Here is a 19,599-nt window from a genome sequence, read left to right as displayed (position 1 = left end):
GTGAACAAAGTGGTAGATGCAAGTTCAGTTATAACATTTAAGAGAAGTTTGGATAGGTACATTGAAGAGAGAGGTATGGAAAGCCGTGTCCTGGGTGCGGGTAAATGGGACTAAGTAGAGAAACAGATTGACACAGACTAGATGGGCTGAAGGGCCTGTTTATGTGCTGTAATACTCTATGACTCCATGACTTTGTCTGGACTAAAGGAGCAGAGAAGAGGTAACCATTATAAATAGGTGAGAGGGTAGGGTGGAGTACAGGCTGGCAGGTGATGGGTGGATGTATTTGAAGAGCGGTGAAAGGCAGATGGAGGAGGGGAGAATGGGAAAAGCAAAAAAGGCTGGGTAGTGAGAGGTGGAGGCAGCAAATGGCTGTGGATGGTGGAATTTGTTGGGACAGGAAGGTGGAGCATGTACCAAATACAGGAAGTGAGGAGGGCAGATAGGAAGAGCGGGGAGAGGGCACCCATTGGGAGGAGTGTGGGTGTGATTTGGGCAGGTAGAGTGGGTGGGGAAGGGGAATGAAACAGTGTGAGAGGGGACTAGATATTTGTGTTGGGGTGTGTCTGTGTGTGTGTGTGTGTGTGTGTGTGTGTGTGTGTGTGTGTGTGTTGAGGACCTGGTTATATCTGGGAAAGAAAGAGACTGAGGCAAGCAGGAGAATTCAATGTCTATGCCAGAGGGTTGTAGACTACAAAGGCAGAGTATGAGGTGCTGTTCCTTTAGTTTGGGCTTGGTCTCACGGAGTGAAGGAGACCCAAACACGAGCTCAAGGAACAGCACCTCAAGTCTCTCCAGTACTCTGCAACCCAACAGCATGAGCATTGAATTCTCCACTTTCCATGTGGTGGACTATAGCCCGTGATCTTGGTGGACTATGATCTGGTCTGGAAGAAAAGGCACCCGCTCACCATACAATGCACCCCCTGTTAGCATTCAAGACTTGCTGCTTACGTAGTTCTGTGCAGTTTCTCTGTAGATTTATGGACTTTGCTTCTCCCCGTATAAGGAAAATGACGCGGGGGCGAGGCTCTCCAAAGCAATTTAACTGTGTGATCCCGACGGATAAAAAAAACAGAGGGTAGGAGAAAGCTCCAAACACGAGCAAGGAAAACATTTATGCTAGATTATATTTCTTTAAAGGAAACGAAAGTCGCTGAACAGAAGACCCGAGACAGTAAGAATCTCTTGATATACTGTGCTGAATGTTTACTTTGTGTTAAGGGGATTTTGCTGTATCCGAGGAGAGTTCGACTCTGTGGAGATAATGACCTTCGGAAGTCTGAACTTGTGGCTGGGGACTGGGTGGTGGGGGTTGTTCGATGCTCGGTTTTCAACGTTTGCGAGCGGTTATCGACGCGCTGAGACACAGGTCCCTTTGTGGACATCGGATGCTGAGTTAACAATCGTTGTTCACTGGATTAACAACAACGTCCCCCACCCCAACTGAATTTAGGAAACGTTTAAGAAAAGTTAGGTCTGGTGTCTCCTAGTCTGCGCTTACACACTCAGACACAATAAACAGGACCCGGTCTGGTATTGGCGAGCAGTCAATAGGCGGCATTGTGTGTGAAAAGACGTGTCATTTTCCCCCGAAATTTATGAGCGATGACTTATATTGGGGTGGCCCAGCTTATAGAGACCTTGGTGAAGATCATTACTCCTCATGACCTCTGATTTCTGCTGTGCTCCACACGGACGATACTCTGGGGTAAAGACACTGTTGTCTAAACTGAACAGATTTCTACCCGTATAGTGTATCTGGCTTTACAGCCGCGGACCATATTTGCTTCAAATCAAAGCTTACTGCTCTAGTCTTTTGCTGGTAAAAACTTAAATGATCGCAAACATCTCAGTGTGCGGATTTGCCTGCGCACCTCTAACAGGATGGCCCCAAGAAGAGGGAGGTGTGCTCGGCATTGAACGATGGATAACTATCCTCGTACGCGAGGTCAGACGGTCAGTGCGGTGGGTCGGCGGTTCAGTAGACACTGGATGCAGTGGGGGGAGAACAGTAGGAGATAGTTTACCGCTAACTCACTGCCGTAGTGGCTTGGTTATTAATGGTTTCCAAGGCACCGGTCATAAAAATGACTGGAATTTTGAAGCTCGTCTCGGTCAAGAGTTGAAGGAAACTCCGTTCCTTTTTCACAACCTGAGAACACAAGAAAATGGGGGCGGAGGTAGACCACTTGGCCCTCATACCTGCCCTGCCAATCAATGCATGATTGACTATGGCGACATACAAAAATGCTGGAGGAACTCAGCAGGTCGGGCAGTATCTGGAAGGGAAGTGAAGGGTCTCGAAACGAAACGTCTTCTGTCAATTTAAGTCATTCAGCACAGCGGCACAGAAACAGGCCCTTCGGCCCATCTGCTCCATACCGAATTGTTATTCTACCTAGTTCCATGCTGCACGAACCACAAAGGGTGACTTTTTTTTGGTGATGCTGGCTGAAGGATAAATATTGAGCAGGACACTAGAATCAGAATCAGGTTTATCATCACTAACATATATCCTGAACCTGTTGTTTTGCAGCAACAGTACAGTGCAACACATAAAAAATATATAAATTACAATAAGAAAAATATATATTTAAAAAGTAGTGGAAAAGAAAGCAAAAATTGAGATCAACACTATTTCGGACCAAAACATCGACAGTACTCTACAGATGCTGCCTGGCCTGCTGAGTTCCTCCGGAATTTTGTGTGTGTTGCTGGGACTTTCTGCAGATTTTCTCTGGTTTGTGATTCAGAAATAGTGAGGTGGTGTCCATGGGTTCACGGTACATTCAGAAATAACGTCGCAGTTAGCGCAAGCATTATTACAGCTTCAGGCGTCGGCGTTCAGAGTTCATTTCCCACACAATCCGCAAGAAGTTTGCACCTCCTTCCCGTGAAGCACACGGTGCTCCGGTTTCTTCCCACATTCCAAGGTTGTACCAGTTATATTGTAATTTGTCCTGTGATTGGGGTAGAGGGTTATATAGGTGGGTTGCTGGGTGGCACGGTTTGTTGGGCCAAAAAGACCTGCCTGGCACTGTATCCCTAAATAAATCAAAGATCAAAGTACATTTATTATCACAGTATGAATACAGTATACAACCTTGACATTCGCCTTCTTGCAGACAGCCACAAAACAATGAAGCACTGTAGAACCAGTTTAAAGAAAGCCCCACATAACAAGACCATCAAAGGCACGAAAGAAAGAACAAATCGTGCAAACAGCAAAAAATGACCAAATAACATACAAGACATTAAACATCAAATTGTAGAGCCCCAAAAGTGAGTCCACAGCCACGAGCTGCCAAGGTGAGCAAAGCCAGTCACTGAGCATCAATAAGTAAATAGATAGATAGGTAGATAGACAGATAAAGAAATAAATAAATCTGATGGTGGAGGGAAAGAAGCAATTCCTAAAATATTGTGTATGTCTTCAGGCTCCTGTACCTCCTCCACAATAGTGGCAATGAGAAATAATGGGATTATGGTAGTAATGGCATAAATACTTTGCTCTCCTGAATAGTGTGATGGGATGAATCTGGTCTCAGGGAGAGGAGAGAAAGAGCCTTTATTTGACTTTTCCAGGGGTTTCTGGGACAGCGAGGATACATGTTGAGTTTAATTACATACAAAAAAAAAACAAGAGATTTGCTCTCTAATGAGCTAGCAGTAAAGCTTTGAATCTTAAATCTGTTATTTTTATTTTAAAAAAGTTTGGAATTTAATCACAGCCTGGTACAAAGAGAACAGATATTCCCCACTGCCATCTCCTCCTCGTGTGGGCATAAAGACAAGTTGTTAAGATAACTCATGGCAATTATATATATAGCTACCACTTCATAGTGAGTATGTAATCTTCAGCAGACTGAGATAGTAATTTTCCCTGACTTTAAATTATAGCATTCTGCAGAACAAAGAAAATAGCTCAGCATCCAGAAATTAACCGCTTGACCTTGGTTGACAAATATGTCCTTGCTATTGGTGGTGGCATAAGCTGAAAAATGACATTCAGACTTAAAGCACTAAGTCATAGCCATGTTCCATGAACCAAGGGAGACAGTACTCTATATCATTATAAGGCTATCATGCTCAATATTTTCTCCTAGATCCCCATGTCTCCGTTCAACAACAAGAGTGTGGCAGGTAACATAATGCTTTACAGCACCAGTGAATTGCAACCAGATACTCAATACCCTCCACTGACTCTAAGGAGTTTGTACTCTCTCCTGGTGACCACGGGAGTTTCCTTCAGGAGCTCCAGTTTCCTCCCACATTCCAACGAGGTAAATGTTAGGAACCCCGGGAATCAACTCTGGATCGAGAAAAATCAGGACTAACGCAGTGTTTCGACCCAGAGTGCTGCCAAGTCCTTTCCCTCCCACAGATGGTGCTCAACTAACTGAGATCTTCATGTAGAGTATTTGTTGCTCTGTATTCCAGAATTGGCAGTCTCCTGAATTTCCAACCCAGGAATTAATCTTCACCACCTTCAAGGAAGGCAGATATAACATTTCCTTTATAAAGGGAACTAAATTGTGACTTCCTCCTCATTCTAGTCAGGATAATGCAGGGCAATTTTCTACACTGTTGTGAAGATACTCATGTTGTGGCTATGATACGAATGCCTGGATAATGTTAGCACCTTGTTCAATGCCACTCTTAGAACTGATGGAGATTTCTTTCCTTAAAGGACTGTAATGTAACTTGTTTTACAACACGTCAAACATTTTTGAAGTTGATTGTATTGCCGACAACATTCTGCTTAAATCAGAATCAGAACCAGAATCATAGAATCATCGAGGACTACAGCACAGAAACAGGACTTCAATCCATCTAGACCATGCTGAACTATTATTTCTGCCTAATCCTGTCAATCTTCACCTGGAACATAGTCCTCCAAACACCTCCCTTCCATGTACTTATCAAAGCCTCTCTTAAATCTGCAAGTGAACCCACATCCACCATTTCCACTGCCAGCACGTCCCTCACTTATATTCTTAGTGAAGAAGTTCCCTTTCAGATTCCACCTAAATATTTCACCTTTCACACCCATGACCCTTAGTTCTAGTTTCACTCAATCTCAGAGGAAAATGTCTGCTTGCATTTACCTTATGTGTACCTCTTATAATTTAGTATAGTTCTAACAACTCCCCCTTCATTCTTCAATGCTCCAGGGAAAAATGTCAAAATGCTTTCAACCTTTCCCTATAACTCAGTGACATCCTTTAACCCAGTAACATCCTTTAAATTTTCTCTGTACTGATTCAATCTTTACTGCAGTTAGGTGACCAAAACACACAATACACCAAATTAGGCCTCAGGAAATCCTGATACAAAGTCCACATGACATCTCAGTAACAGCCTGATAATATATCAAAGACTCCCTTCTGGAAAGTGCTTTAAGACTGTTAAAGTTCAAAGTAAAATTATTATCAAAGTACATATATATCATTATATATAACCCTGAGTTTCACTTTCTTGCAGGCATACTCAATAAATCCAATAATAGAATCAATGAAAGACGGCACCAACAGGGCAGACAATTGGTGTGCAAAAGAGACCAAACTGTGCAAATACAAAAAGAAAGAAGAAGAAGATAGAAACATAGAAGCTTAGAATAAAATACAGCACAATACAGGCCCTTCAGTCTACAATGCTGTGCAGAACATGTACTTACTCTAGAAATTAACTGAGGGCTATCCATAACCCTCTATTTTTCTGCGTTCCATATACCTGTCCAGGAGTCTCTTAAAAGACCCTATCGTATCCGCCTCCACCACCATCACTGGCAGCCCATTCACACACTCATCACTCTCTGCATAAAAAACATACCCCTGACATCTCCTCTGCACCTACTTCCAAGCACCTTAAAACTGTACCCTCTCGTAATAGCCATTTCAGCTCTGTGAAAAAGCCTCTAACTATCCACACGATCAATGCCTCTCATCATCTTATACACTTCTATCAGGTCACCTCTCATCCTCCGCCGCTTCAAGGAGAAAAGGCCAAGTTCACTCAACCTATTCTCATAAGGTATGCTCTCCAATCCAGGCAACGTCCTTGTAAATCTCCTCTGCACCCTTCCTATAGTTTCCACATCATTTCTGTAGTGAGGTGACCAGAACTGAGCACAGTACTCCACGTGGGATCTAACCAGGGTCCTATATAACTGTAACATTACCTCTCAGCTTTTAAACTCAATCCCACGGTCGATAAAGGGCAATGCACCGTATGCCTTCTTAACCACAGAGTCAACTTGCGCAGCAGCTTTGAGTGTCCTATGGACTCAGACCCCAAGATCCCTCTGATCCTCCACACTGCCAAGTCTTACCATTAATACTACATTCTGCCATCATATTTCACATACCAAATTGAACCACCTCACACTTATCTGGGTTGAACTCCATCTGCCACTTCTCAGCCCAGTTAAGCATCCTATCAATGTCCCATTGTAACCTCTGACAGCCCTCCACACTATCCACAACACCCCCAACCTTTGTGTCATCAGCAAATTTACCAACCCATCCCTCCACTTCCTCATCCAGGTCCTCTATAAAAATGGCTAAGAGAAGGGGTACCAGAATAGATCCTCGAGGCACACCACTGGTCACCAACCTCAATGCAGATATGACCCGTCTACAACCACTCTTTGCCTTCTGTGGGCAAGCCAGTTCTGGATCCACAAAGCAAGATCCTCTTAGATCCCATGCCTTCTTACATTCTCAATAAGCCTTGCATGGGGTACCTTATCAAATGCCTTGCTGAAATCCATATACACTACATCCACTGCTCTATCTTCGTCAATGTGTTTAGTCACATCCTCAACAAATTCAATCAGGCTCGTAAGGCACAACCTGCCTTTGACAAAGCCATGCTGACTATTCCTAATCATATTATGCCTCTCCAAATGTTCAGAAATCCTCCCTCTCAGGATCTTTTCCATCAACTTACGAACCACTGAAATAACACTATAATTTCCTGGGCTATCTCTACTCCCTTTCTTGAAAAAGGGAACAACATCCGCAATCCTCCAATCCTCTGGAACCTACCCCGTCCCCACTGGTGATGCAAAGATCATTGCTAGAGGCTCAGCAATCTCCTCCCTCGCCTCCCACAGTAGCCTGGGGTACATCTCGTCCGGTCCCGGAGACTTATCCAACTTGATCCTTTCCAAAAACTCCAGCACATCCTCTTTCTTAATGTCTATATGCTCAAGCTTTTCAATCTGCTGTAAGTCATCTCTGCAATTGCAAAGATCCTTTTCTGTAGTGAATAATGAAGCAAAGTATTCATTGAGTACCTCAGCTAATCCTGCTCACTGAGCCTTCTCATGGCCCCTTCTGGCTCTCCTAATTTCATTCTTAAACTCCTTCCTTCTGACCTTATAATCTTCTAGATCTCTATCATTACCTAGTTTTTTGAACATTTAGTAAGCTTTTCTTTTCTTCTTAACTAGATTTTCAACAGCCTTTGTACACCATGGTTCTTGTACCCTACCATCCTTTCCCTGTCTCACTGGAACGTACCTATGCAGAATGCTATGCAAATATCCCCTGAATATTTGCCACATTTCTGCCGTGCATTTCCCTCAGAACACCTGTTCCCAATTTATACTTCCAAGTTCCTGCGTGATAGCTTCATATTTCCCCTTACTCCAATTAAATGTTTTCCTAACTTGTTTGTTCCTATCCCTCTCCAATGCTATGGTAAAGGAGATAGAATTGTGATCACCATCTCCAAAATGCTCTTCCACTGAGAGACCTGACACCTAACCAGGTTCATTTCCCAATACCAGGTCAAGTACAGCCTCTCCTCTTGTAGGCTTATCTACATATTGTGTCAGGAAACCTTCCTAAACACACTTAACGAACTCCACCCCATCTAAACCCCTTGATCTAGGGAGATGCCAATTAATATTTGGGAAATTAAAATCTCCCACTATGACAACCCTGTTATTATTAAACATTTCCAAAGTCTCCCTACCTGCTCCTTGATGCTCCTATTACTATTGGGTGGTCTATAAAAAACACCCAGTAGAGTTATTGACCCCTTCCTGTTTCTAACTTCCACCCACAGTGACTCAATATCTCCATATTATCTACAATATCTCCATGACTTCCTCCTTTTCTGCAGCCATGACACTATCTCTGATCAGCAGTGCCACGCCCCCACCTGTTTTGCCTCCCTCCCTGTCCTTTCTGAAACATTTAAAGCCTGGCACTCTAAGTAACCATTCCTGCCCCTGAACCATCCAAGTCTCTGTAATGGCCACAACATCATATCTGCAAGTACTGGTCCATGCTCTAAGTTCGTCCATTTTGTTCATGATGCTTCTTGCATTAAAATAGACACATCTCAAATCATCGGTCTGTGCGTGTCCCTTCTCGATCACCTGCCTATCCTCTCCAGTTTAAACTCTCCCCAATAGCCTTAGCAAACCTTCCTGCTGGGATATTGGTCTCCCTCGGATTCATGTGCAACCCGTCCTTTTTTGTACAGGTCATGCCTGCCCCAAAAGATGTCCCAATGATCCAGAAATATGAATCCCTGCCCCCTGCTCCAATCCCTCAGCCACGCATTTATCCTCCACCTCACTCTATTTCTGTACTCCCTGTTGCGTGGCACAGGCAGTTATCCCAAGATTACCACCTTTGAGGTCCTGCTTCTCAATTTCCTTCCTAACTTCCTGTAGTCTGTTTTCAGGACCTCCTCCCTTTTCCTACCTACATCGTTGGTACCAATACGTACCACCACCTCTGGTTATTCACCTTCCCACTTCAGGATTTCGTGGACGTGATCAGAAACATCCTGAACCCTGGCGCCTGGGAGACAAACTACCATCCATGCTTCTTTCCTGCATCCACAGAATCGCCTGTCTGACCCCCTAACTATAGAGTCCCCTATCACTGCTGCCTTCTTCCTTTCCCTCCTCTTCTGAGCCACAGGGCCAGACTCTGTGCCAGAGGCACAGCCATTGTTGCTTCCCCCAAGTAGGCCATCGCCCCCTAACAGTACTCGAACAGGAGTACTTATTGTCTAGGGGTACAACCACTGGAATACTCTCGTATCTGACTCCTGCCCTTCCCTCTCCTGACTGTTACCCACTTATCTGTCTCCTGAGGCTCCGGTGTGACTACCTGCCTATAGCTCCCCTCTATCACCTCCTCACTCTCCCTGACCAGACGAAAGTCATCGAGCTGCATCTCCAGTTCCCTAACCCGGTCCCTAAGGAGCTGCAGCTCGACGCACCTGGTGCAGATGTGGCCGTCCGGGTGGCTGGGAGTGTCCAGGATTTCCCACATCAGACACGGAGCACAGAGCACAGAGCACAGAGCACCGGCCTCACAGACATACTTCCTGTTTCTATTCCTCACAGGTAACTTACCTCGCCTCGACCCATTATCACTGAAGCCCTACCACTCTGCCTCAGATCACTCTGTCGATGACCGCTCCACTAGGCAGTGTCTCCCTTTTATGCGTGAACCTTCCCTGCTATTTAACTCATGATTGGTGCTCCAGTTATAGCCACTGATAGGCCACGTACAATGGACTAACGCTCTCGAAGCTCCTTTTTTAAATAACCACTAACGACCTACGAGAAATCCCTCTTGGTAACACTCACTTGACACCACTGATAGACAACATACAATGGTCTAATGCTCTCGAAGCTCTCGAAAATATAATAATAATAATAAATAAATAAGCAATGAATGTTGAGAAGATTGGATGAAGGGTCCTGAAAGTGAGTCTATAGGTTGTGTGATTAGTTCAGTGATGAGACAAGTGGAGTGAAGTTATCCCACACTGATTCAAGAACCTGATGGTTGAGGAGTAATAACTGTCCCTGAACCCAGTGGTATGAGCCAGGAGGCTCCTGTATCTTCTTCCTGATGGCAGCAGCAAGAAGAGATCATGACCTGGGTGGTGGGTGGCCTTGATGATGGATGCAGCTTTCCTGCGACAGCACTACGTGCTGATGTACTCAGTGGTGGGGAGGGCCTTACTCATGATGGACTGGGCTGTATCCACTGGTTTTTGTAGGATTTTCTGTCCAGGCTGTGATGCAGCCAGTCAATATACTCTCCACCACACCAAAGAAGTCTCATGCCATCTTTAAGGTTTCTTTCTCCAGACACTTCATATGATCGACCATTCTAGTTCGCACCCCCAACCCCCTCTATTTGCTACTTCCATCACTGCACTGTACTGTAAACACTTGATACCACTTTTTATGATGTTTGCATTGTAAGTATATACAAATATTTAACTCTTTATGCACATTTATGCTGTACCTAACTGTGTAGATGTAATACTTTATTCTTCATAATTGTTGAACGCTGTTGTTTTCTGTTGCATGTTGCACCTTGACCAACACACCACAGCACATTCCTAATACGCGTAAACATATGTGGTGAATAAAGTTGATCCTTGTTTCTTGATCAGTGCACAGGCAAAGGTATAGACTTTCATTAATTGTCAAGACAAAGAGCCACATGTATATATAATGGCAACAGAGGTCCTTGCTGGAACGGAGATGATTGAATACTTCCCCCGTGTACCCTGGGATTGACATTGTACAATAGTTCTACTCTACAACTGAATTGGATTTTGATGGGGAGATAATGTTGCTTTTAACCTACTCCAAGATCAACACACCCACAAAATTCTGGAGGAACCCAGCAGGCCAGTCAGTATCTATGGAAAAGAGTACAGTCGACGTTTTGGGCCACAAACTGTTGGCAGGACACAGATTTCGGCTCGAAGCGTCAACTGTACTCTTTTCTATAGATGCTGCCTGGCCTGCTGAGTTCCTTCAGCATTTTGTGTGTGTTGCTCCGATTTCCAGCATCTGCAGATTTTCTATGTTTGCTTATGTAAGAGTTTCCTAAATATCCCTAATGTATCTGCCCCTACCTCCACACCCCGAGCAGGACATTTCATGCCGCCACCAATATCTGTGTAAAAAACATACCTTGGACATCCCCCACCCCCACACCCAATATACCATTGAGTACTGTCTGCTCTAATTCATAGTTTCTGTTTCTGTTTTCTGTCATCAAATAACATCTAGTTGTGAATTTGCCTTCATCTTGAACAGATTAGTGCAATGTGCAGGCTCGTTAAATAAACCAAATGCGCAGGCTAGCACAGTAACACAGAGTGGATTAAGATTAATTGGGACACATCAGGGCCAGTACATTTTGGCCCAATTAAGCGGCTGCCCCAATTACAACACACACAAAATGCTGGAGGAACTGAGCAGGCCAGGTAGCCTCTATGCGAAAAAGTAAACAGTTGACATTTTGTGCCAAAACCTTTCATCGGGACCATGTTACGTTTGTTTTTAATAAAGACAAACCTGGCATGGGTAGCTATTAGAACATTTTTTTACAGAAATCTGTTCAACACTAAGTGTGTGCGATCTGCTCACCATCAAAGCCTCTGCTCCTACTGAAGGTTCTCAGCCCAAAACTTCGGCTGTTTAATCATTTCTATTGATGCTGCTTGGCCTGTTGAGTTCCTTCTGCATTTTGTGTGTTGCTTTGAATTTCCAGCATCTGCAGATTTTCTCTTGTTTATGGTGCTGTCCTAATTAGTCAAAGTTTCATGGAAATAGTTAAAAAGGTATAAAAAAAGACAAATTAAGTAACGAATTGCATACTTAAATGAAATGCAGAAAAAAAATCAGAACTTCGAATATTCCTATAGTATTATGAAACTGCATGTTAGTTCCTAATAGTTATTGATGGAGGAAATCATCCAGTGTCCACAATGAATAAAAATCATCGCAGACACCCTATGCAGATAATGGACAGCCTTCACACAATACTATTGACAATTACATCCTCCAAATCTTCATTTTCATTGTAACATTCAAGATGATTGTCGATACCTTCAAATTCTTTGTAGTTCCTAACTCGATGAAGTTGTGAAATCATTTCATTTTCACACCCAGCTGTTTCTGGCATCTCCAAGTCTGAATGCTTCAAACCACAGTGAGGAAAAGAGTTTAAAATTATCTTACCGCTTATTTCTCACTGACTATCTGTGATAAAAATCACTGCTTTTTGAATGGAAACACACACAACTGATGCTGTTTAAAAACTGTTCAGTCTAAGCTTGATGTAGCATTAACGGCCACACGGATCTCATAGTACATCATGATGTTCTTTATCAACCATAGCTCTGCATTCAATACTATCATCCCCTCAAAACTAATCAATAAACTTCAAGGCTCTGGCTTCAGCACCTCCTTGTGCAATTGGATCTTTCATTTCTTCACTTGCAGACCCCATCAGTTCTGATTGGCAACAACATCTCCCCTACAATCTCCATCAGCACAGGTGTACCACAGGGTTCTGTGCTTAGCCCCCTGCTCTATTTGCTTTACATTTATGACTGTGTGACTAAGCACAGCTCAAATGCCATTTTTAAATTCGCTGATGACACCACTGTCATTGGCCAAGTCAAAGGTGGTGATGAATCAGCATATAGGAGGGTGATAGAAAATCTGGCCGAGTGGTGCCACAACAACAACCTCTCACTTAATGTCAACGAGACCAAGGAACTGGTTATTGACTTCAGGAGGAGGAAACCAGAAGTCCATGATCCAGTCCTCAACGGAGGATCAGAGGTAAAGACAATCAGCAACTTTAAATTCCTCAACACACATCAAAGTTGCTGGTGAACGCAGCAGGCCAGGCAGCATCTGTAGGTGCAGTCGACGTTTCAGGCCGAGATCCTTCGTCAGGACTAACTGAAGGAAGAGTGAGTAAGGGATTTGAAAGCTGGAGGGGGAGGGGGATATCCAAAATGATAGGAGAAGACAGGAGGGGGAGGGATAGAGCCAAGAGCTGGACAGGTGATAGGCAAAAGGGGATACGAGAGGATCATGGGACAGGAGGTCCGTGAAGAAAGACAGAGGGGGGGAACCCAGAGGATGGGCAAGAGGTATATTCAGAGGGACAGAGGGAGAGAAAGGAGAGTGAGAGAAAGAATGTGTGCATAAAAATAAGTAACAGATGGGGTACGATGGGGAGGTGGGGCCTTAGCGGAAGTCAGAGAAGTCGATGTTCATGCCATCAGGTTGGAGGCTACCCAGATGGAATATAAGGTGTTGTTCCTCCAACCCGAGTGTGGCTCCATCTTTACAGTAGAGGAGGCCGTGGACAGACACGTCAGAACGGGAATGGGACGCGGAACCAAAATGTGTGGCCACTGGGAGATCCCGCTTAACCTTCCTTCACTCTTCCTTCAGTTAGTCCTGACGAAGGGTCTCGGCCTGAAACGTCGACTGCACCTCTTCCTACAGATGCTGCCTGGCCTACTGCGTTCACCAGCAACTTTGATGTGTGTTGCTTGAATTTCCAGCATCTGCAGAATTCCTGTTGTTTGACTTTAAATTCCTCGGTGTTGTCATTTCAGAGAAGCTGTGCAGGACACAGCACGTCCTTAGAAGTTTGCAAAGGTTCAGAATGACATCTAAAACTTCCGATAATGGCTGCACACTCCCTCCCCACAACCGTTCCCATTTCCCTCTCTCACTTTATCTCCTTACCTGCTCATCGCCTCCCTCTGGTGCTCCTCCCCGCTTCACTTTCTTCTATGGCCTTCTCTTCTCTCCTATCAGATTCTCTCTTTTCCAGCCTTTTATCTCTTTCACCAATCAACTTCCCAGCTCTTTACTTCAGCTCTCCCCTCCTCCCAGTTTCACATATCACCTACTACCCTATATTTCTTCCTCCCCTCCCCCACCATCTTATTCTGACCTCATCTTTTTTTTCTCCAGTTCTGAAGAAGGGTCTCTGCCTGAAACGTCGACTGTTAACTCCTTTCCATAGATGCAGCCTGCTGAGTTCCTCCAACATTTTCTGTGTGTTGCCAGGGCTTTATCTGTGATGGACTGGGCCGGATCCACTGCATTTTGTAGGATTTTCCATTCAAAGGATCTGGTGTTTCCATACCAGGCTGTGATGCAGCCAGTCAATATACTCTCCCCTACACATCAATAGAAGCCTGTCAAAGTTTTAGATGTCATGCTGAATCTTCACAAACTCGTAAGGAAGTGCGGTGCTTTCTTTGTAATTGCTGTTATGTGCTGGGCCCAGTACAGCTCCTCCGAGATGATAACACCAAGGGATTTGAATTTGCGGACCCCGCCATCTTTGTTCCTCTGATGCGGACAGGCTTATTGATTTCTGGTTATCAGTTCCTTGGTCTTGCTGACACGGAGCAAGAGGTTGTTTTCATGGCACCACTCAGACACATTTTCAATCTCTCTCCTATGTGCTGATTCATCACCAGCTTTGATTTGGTCTACAACAGTGATGTCATCAGCAAACCTGATTATGGCATTGGAGCTGTGCTTAGCCACACAATCATAATTGTAAAGTGAGCAGAGCAGGGGCTAAGAACACGTCCTCGTGGCAGCGATAAGAAGAGAGCGTGTCCTGAGTGATGGGGGCCCTTAATGATGAATACTGCCTTTTTGAGACATCATCTTTTGAAGATGCTCTCAGTACTATGGAGGCTCTTTCTGAGTTTACAGCTCTCTGTAGCTTTTTCCGATCCTGTGTGGAGACCCCTCCATATTAGACATGAAAGGCTCGGTGGCCTCTTATGATCACGAGTTACAATAGTTTCCTGCACATGACGTCACCTTCCAGTGATCCACTCTCCACACAGACACTCCCCTGAAATCACTGTTTTCCATATATGTGATTAAAAGGCAGCTGAAAGATCGTAAGAATTCAATGTAAGCCTAGACTCAGCAGATAACTGCATGTTACAAAGAAGGCTCCATACTGAAATACAGGTCAAGTAGTCAGCAAGCTACCAGCTCTGGCAACGTTCACTTCCAGACACTGAACGTGTTTGTACTCTGCCCTGTGTGTATTATTTTGACCCCAGAGACAGCTGAAAGGATTAGTTATTCCCTCACATTAGGCTGTGGCAATACTTCTGAATCAGAACCAGAATCAAGTTTAATATCATTGGCATATGTCGTGAAATTTGTTATTATGTGGCAGCAGTACTTTGCAATACACAATAATAAAAACTGTGAATTATTGTAAGAAATATATATATATATATATACACACTTATTAGATAAGTAGTGCAAAAAGAGAATAATAAAGCAGTGAGGTACTGTTTATGGGTTCAATATCCATTCAGAAATCAGATGGCAGAGGGGAAGAAGCTGTTCCTAAATCATTGAGTGTGTGCCTTCAGGCTTCTGTACCTGCCCCCGATGGTCACAATAGGAAGAGGGCTTTTTCTGGGTGATGGGGGGTCCTTAATAGACAACAGGCTGGCACTAGTTTTCTGCCAAAGCAGCCCCTCTTTTGGTTGGTAGATTCAGCGGTATATTCTTGATTAATTCTGCGAACTAATGTACAGCGCATAGGAATTGTGTAACTATCTGGTAAGAATGGAAGGGTATAATAAGAGGGTAAGATATAGATGTGGAATTAAGCCATTGGCCTTGCGAGTCTGCTCCACAATTCATCTAATATTCAGTTGAATTTATCTAATATTCAGTAGCTGATCTTTGTAAATCCACTGGGGAGGCTGGAGGCCCAATGGCTGCAAGTTCACCATAAGTTTATTATCAAAGTGCATATATGTCACCATATAAGATACTGAGATTCATTTTCTTGTGGGCATACTCAAAAAATCCAAAAACCACAATAGAATCAATGAAAAGCCACACCAACACGGAGGACAACCAGTGTGCAAAGGACAACAAACTCTGCAAATAAAAATAAACAAATAATAATAATAAATAAATAAGCTATAACCATTGAGAACGAGATGAAGAGTCCTTGAAAATGAGCCCATGGGTTATGGGAACAGTATAGCGCAGGGTCAAGCGAAGTTGAGTGAAGTTATCCCCTCTGGTTCAAGAGCCTGATGGTTGAGGAGTAATAACTGTTCCTGAACCTGGTGGTGTGAGTCCTGAGACTCCTGTACCCCCTACCTGATAGCAGCAGTGAGAAGAGAGCATGGCCTGGATGGTGGGGATCCCTGATGATTGATGCTGTTTTCCTGCGTCAGTGCTCCACGTAGATGTGTTCCATGATGGGGAAGGCTTTACCATGATGGACTTGGCAGTATCCATTACTTTTTGTTGGATTTTCCATTCAAGGGCATTGGTGTTTCCACATCAGGCTGTGATGCAGCCTGTCAATATACTCTCTACCACGTATCTATAGGAGTTCGTCAAAGTTGATGGGCGATGGATTGATAGATGGTCCTTCTCTCAATTCCCCTGTCTCTGCTATGTCTGCTCTCAGCATAAGGCTTTTCACTCCAGAATGAAGGTGATGTCCTCCTTCTTCAAAGAAAGGGGTTTTCCTTCCTCCACCATCAATGCTGCACTCAACAGCATCTCTTCTATTTCATGCACGTTTGCTCTCACCCCCTCCTCCTGCCACCCCAACAGGGATAGGGTTCCTCTTGTCCTCACCTGCCACCCCTCCAGCCTCCATGTCCAGCTCATAATTCAGCATAACTTCTGCCAGCTCCAACAGGATTCCACCACCAAGCACATCATTCCCTCCCTCCCCCTCCCATTTAATGCTTTCCTCAGGGATCGCTGCCTATGCGACTCCCTTGTCCATTCGTCCCTCCCCACTGATCTCCCTCCTGGCACTTATCCTTGTAAGCGGAACAAGTGCTAAGCCTGCCCCTACACCTTTTCCCCCACTACCATTCCGGGCCCCGAATAGTCCTTCCAGATAGGGCGACACTTCACCTGTGAGTCTCTTGGGGTTATCTACCGTATCTGGTGCTCCCGGTGTGGTCTCCTGTATATCAGTGAGACCTGGCATAGACGGGGAGACCGCTTCGCTGAGCACCTACACTCCATCCACCAGAAAAAGCAGGATCTCCTAGTGGTCACCCATTTTAATTCCACTTCCCATTCCCATTCTGACATGTCAGTCCATAGCCTCCTCGACTGTCACGATGAAGCAACACCTTATATTCCATCCGGGTAGCCTCCAACCTGATGGCATACACATTGATTCCTCGATCTTCCAGTAATGACTGCCTCCTCTCTCTCCCTCATCATTTCCCTCTCTCACCTTATCTCCTTACCTGCCCATCACCTCCCTCTGATTGTCCTCCCCCTTCCCTCTCTTCCATGGTCTTCTGTCCTCACCTATCAGGTTCTCCCTCCTCCAGTCCTTTATCTCTTTCACCAATCAACTTCCCAGCTCTTTACTTCACCCCTCCAACTCTCCTGGTTTCACCTATCACCTACCACCTTGCACCTCTTCCTCTCCTCCCCCTGTCTTCCTGCTCTGACCTTTCATCTTTCTTTCCGGTCCTGATGAAGGATCTCCACCCGAAACATTGACTGTTTTCTCTTTTCCATCGATGCTGCCTGGCTAGCTGAGTTCCTCCAGTATTTTGTGTGTGTTGCTTGGATTTCCAGCATCCGCAGATTTTCTCTTATTTGTGACAGATAAAGCCCTCCCCACTATTGAGCACCTAAAGTGTTTTCACAGGAAAGCAGCGTCCATCATCAAGGAACACACATCAAAGTTGCTGGTGAACGCAGCAGGCCAGGCAGCATCTCTAGGAAGAGGCACAGGCGATGTTTCAGGCCGAGACCCTTCGTCAGGACTAACTGAAGGAAGAGCTAGTAAGAGATTTGAAAGTGGGAGGGGGAGGGGGAGATCCAAAATGATAGGAGAAGACAGGAGGGGGAGGGATGGAGCCAAGAGCTGGAAAGTTGGTTGGCAAAAGGGATATGAGAGGATCATGGGACAGGAGGCCCAGGGAGAAAGAAAAGGGGGAGGGGGGAAAACCCCAGAGGATGGGCAAGGGGTATAGTGAGAGGGACAGAGGGAGAAAAAGGAGAGAGAGAGAAAAAAAAATGTGTGTATATAAATAAATAACGGATGGGGTACGAGGGGGAGGAGGGGCATTAGCGGAAGTTTGAAAAGTCAATGTTCATGCCATCAGGTTGGAGGCTACCCAGACGGAATATAAGGGACCCTCGCCGCTCAGGTCACGCTGTCTTCTTGCAGCTGCCATCGGAAAGAAGCTACAGGAGCCTCCGGACTCACACCACCAGGTTCAAGAACACTTATTACCCCTCAACCATCAGGTTCCTGAACCAAAGAAGATAACTTCACTCGTCCCATCACTCAACTGTTCCCACAACCCAAGGACTCACTTTCAAAGACTTTTCATCGAATTTTCTCAATGATAATTGCTTATGTATTTATTTATTTATTGTTATTTCTTTCCTTTTGTATTTGCACAGTTTGTTGTCTTTTGCACACTAGATGAATGCCCAGGTTGGAGTGGTCTTTCATTGATTCTATTGTGGTTATTATTCTATAGATTTATTGAGAATGCCTGCAAGAAAATAAATCTCAGGGTTGTCTATGGTGACATATGTGTACCTTGGTAATAAATTTACTTTAAACTTTGATTTAAGAGACCCTTGATAGGCACATGGATGTGAGGAAAATGGAGGATTATGGGTGTGTAGGAGGGAGGGGTTAGATTGATCATTCAGGAGATTTATATAGGCTAGCACAGCATAGAGGGCCAAAGGGCCAGTACTGTACCACACTGTTCTATGTTCCATGAACTCAACCATTTTCACCTTATAACTCATAGTTTAGGCTAAATACCAATCAAGTCACCAAAGAAACACATTCAGTTTTTCACTATTCCATTTTACTAACAGCGGAAGGGAAATACTGATGCACATCACTATGGATTCTGACAAAATGTTGTAGACCAAAACACAGACTTTACTTTCTCTCTACAAATGCTGTGACTTTCTAGCACTTTCACTTTTTATTTCAGATGTCCAGCACCTGCAGCTTTGTTTTTTGTATACTTCCATTCCACAATAACCATTAACCCATGCTGTACATTCCAAATGCCTTTATTAATTAGAAACATGATTAACCACATCTGAATTCTTAATCAGTGAAGTGTGTTTTTGGCAAATTCATTGTGTCATTTGAGAGTGTTTATTTGCCTTGAACTTGCTTTTGTTTGCCCTTATGTTTGCTAATCTCTTTATTGATTACTCTAAGTGCTAGTGAGGTAATTCTTTTCACTATAGAGAGCTATCTTGGCAGGAGTTGACAGACATTATGGATCGCAATTGGACTTTTGACTGTGCTGACATTTCTGGGTTTGTAATATTTAATGCTGCCACTCAATTTCTGTTGTAACCACTTCAGAGTCTTTTTTTTTGATGCGTCAGCTCTTACGTCACTTTATTTTCATTTTCACTTTCATCGAAGCTAAACAGGCCAACTTCTCTTTATAAAGATGGGACAATGGCTGAAAGCACTTCACAGCAAAAGAAAGCGAACAAAATGACCATTAAACTGATCATGAAAGGTTCTGTGGATGCTGGAAATTCTGATCAACACATATGAAATGCTGGAGGAACTCAGCAGGCCAGTCAGCATCTACTATATGGAGAGGAATATACAGCTGACATTACGGGTCAAGCCCTGATGAATTCTTTCAGCATTTTGCTCAGGACACCAAAAACTGAAGAAGAGAATGTTGGGAGAGAGGATCAACTGTTTGATCCGAGAGCTGGATTTTTAA

The 19,599-nt window shown here is 44.2% G+C and overlaps 1 protein-coding gene across 1 annotated transcript in view; it reads left to right on the top strand.

The window, feature by feature from the left end:
• The first annotated feature begins 1,036 nt into the window (after nucleotides 1-1,036).
• zgc:66433 (uncharacterized protein LOC321250 homolog) overlaps nucleotides 1,037-19,599 on the top strand; it is a 150,503-nt gene continuing 131,940 nt past the window's right edge. Inside the window, exon 1 of the mRNA XM_063061145.1 lies at nucleotides 1,037-1,177. The gene's annotated coding sequence lies outside the window, so the exon portion shown is untranslated. The remainder of the gene's footprint in view (nucleotides 1,178-19,599) is intronic.

The sequence above is a fragment of the Mobula hypostoma genome, chromosome 10 (assembly GCF_963921235.1).
Source record: "Mobula hypostoma chromosome 10, sMobHyp1.1, whole genome shotgun sequence".
NCBI lineage: Eukaryota > Metazoa > Chordata > Chondrichthyes > Myliobatiformes > Myliobatidae > Mobula > Mobula hypostoma.
The sequence above is the reverse complement of the archived record's forward strand: the minus strand, read 5'-3'. Positions and strand labels throughout refer to the sequence as shown.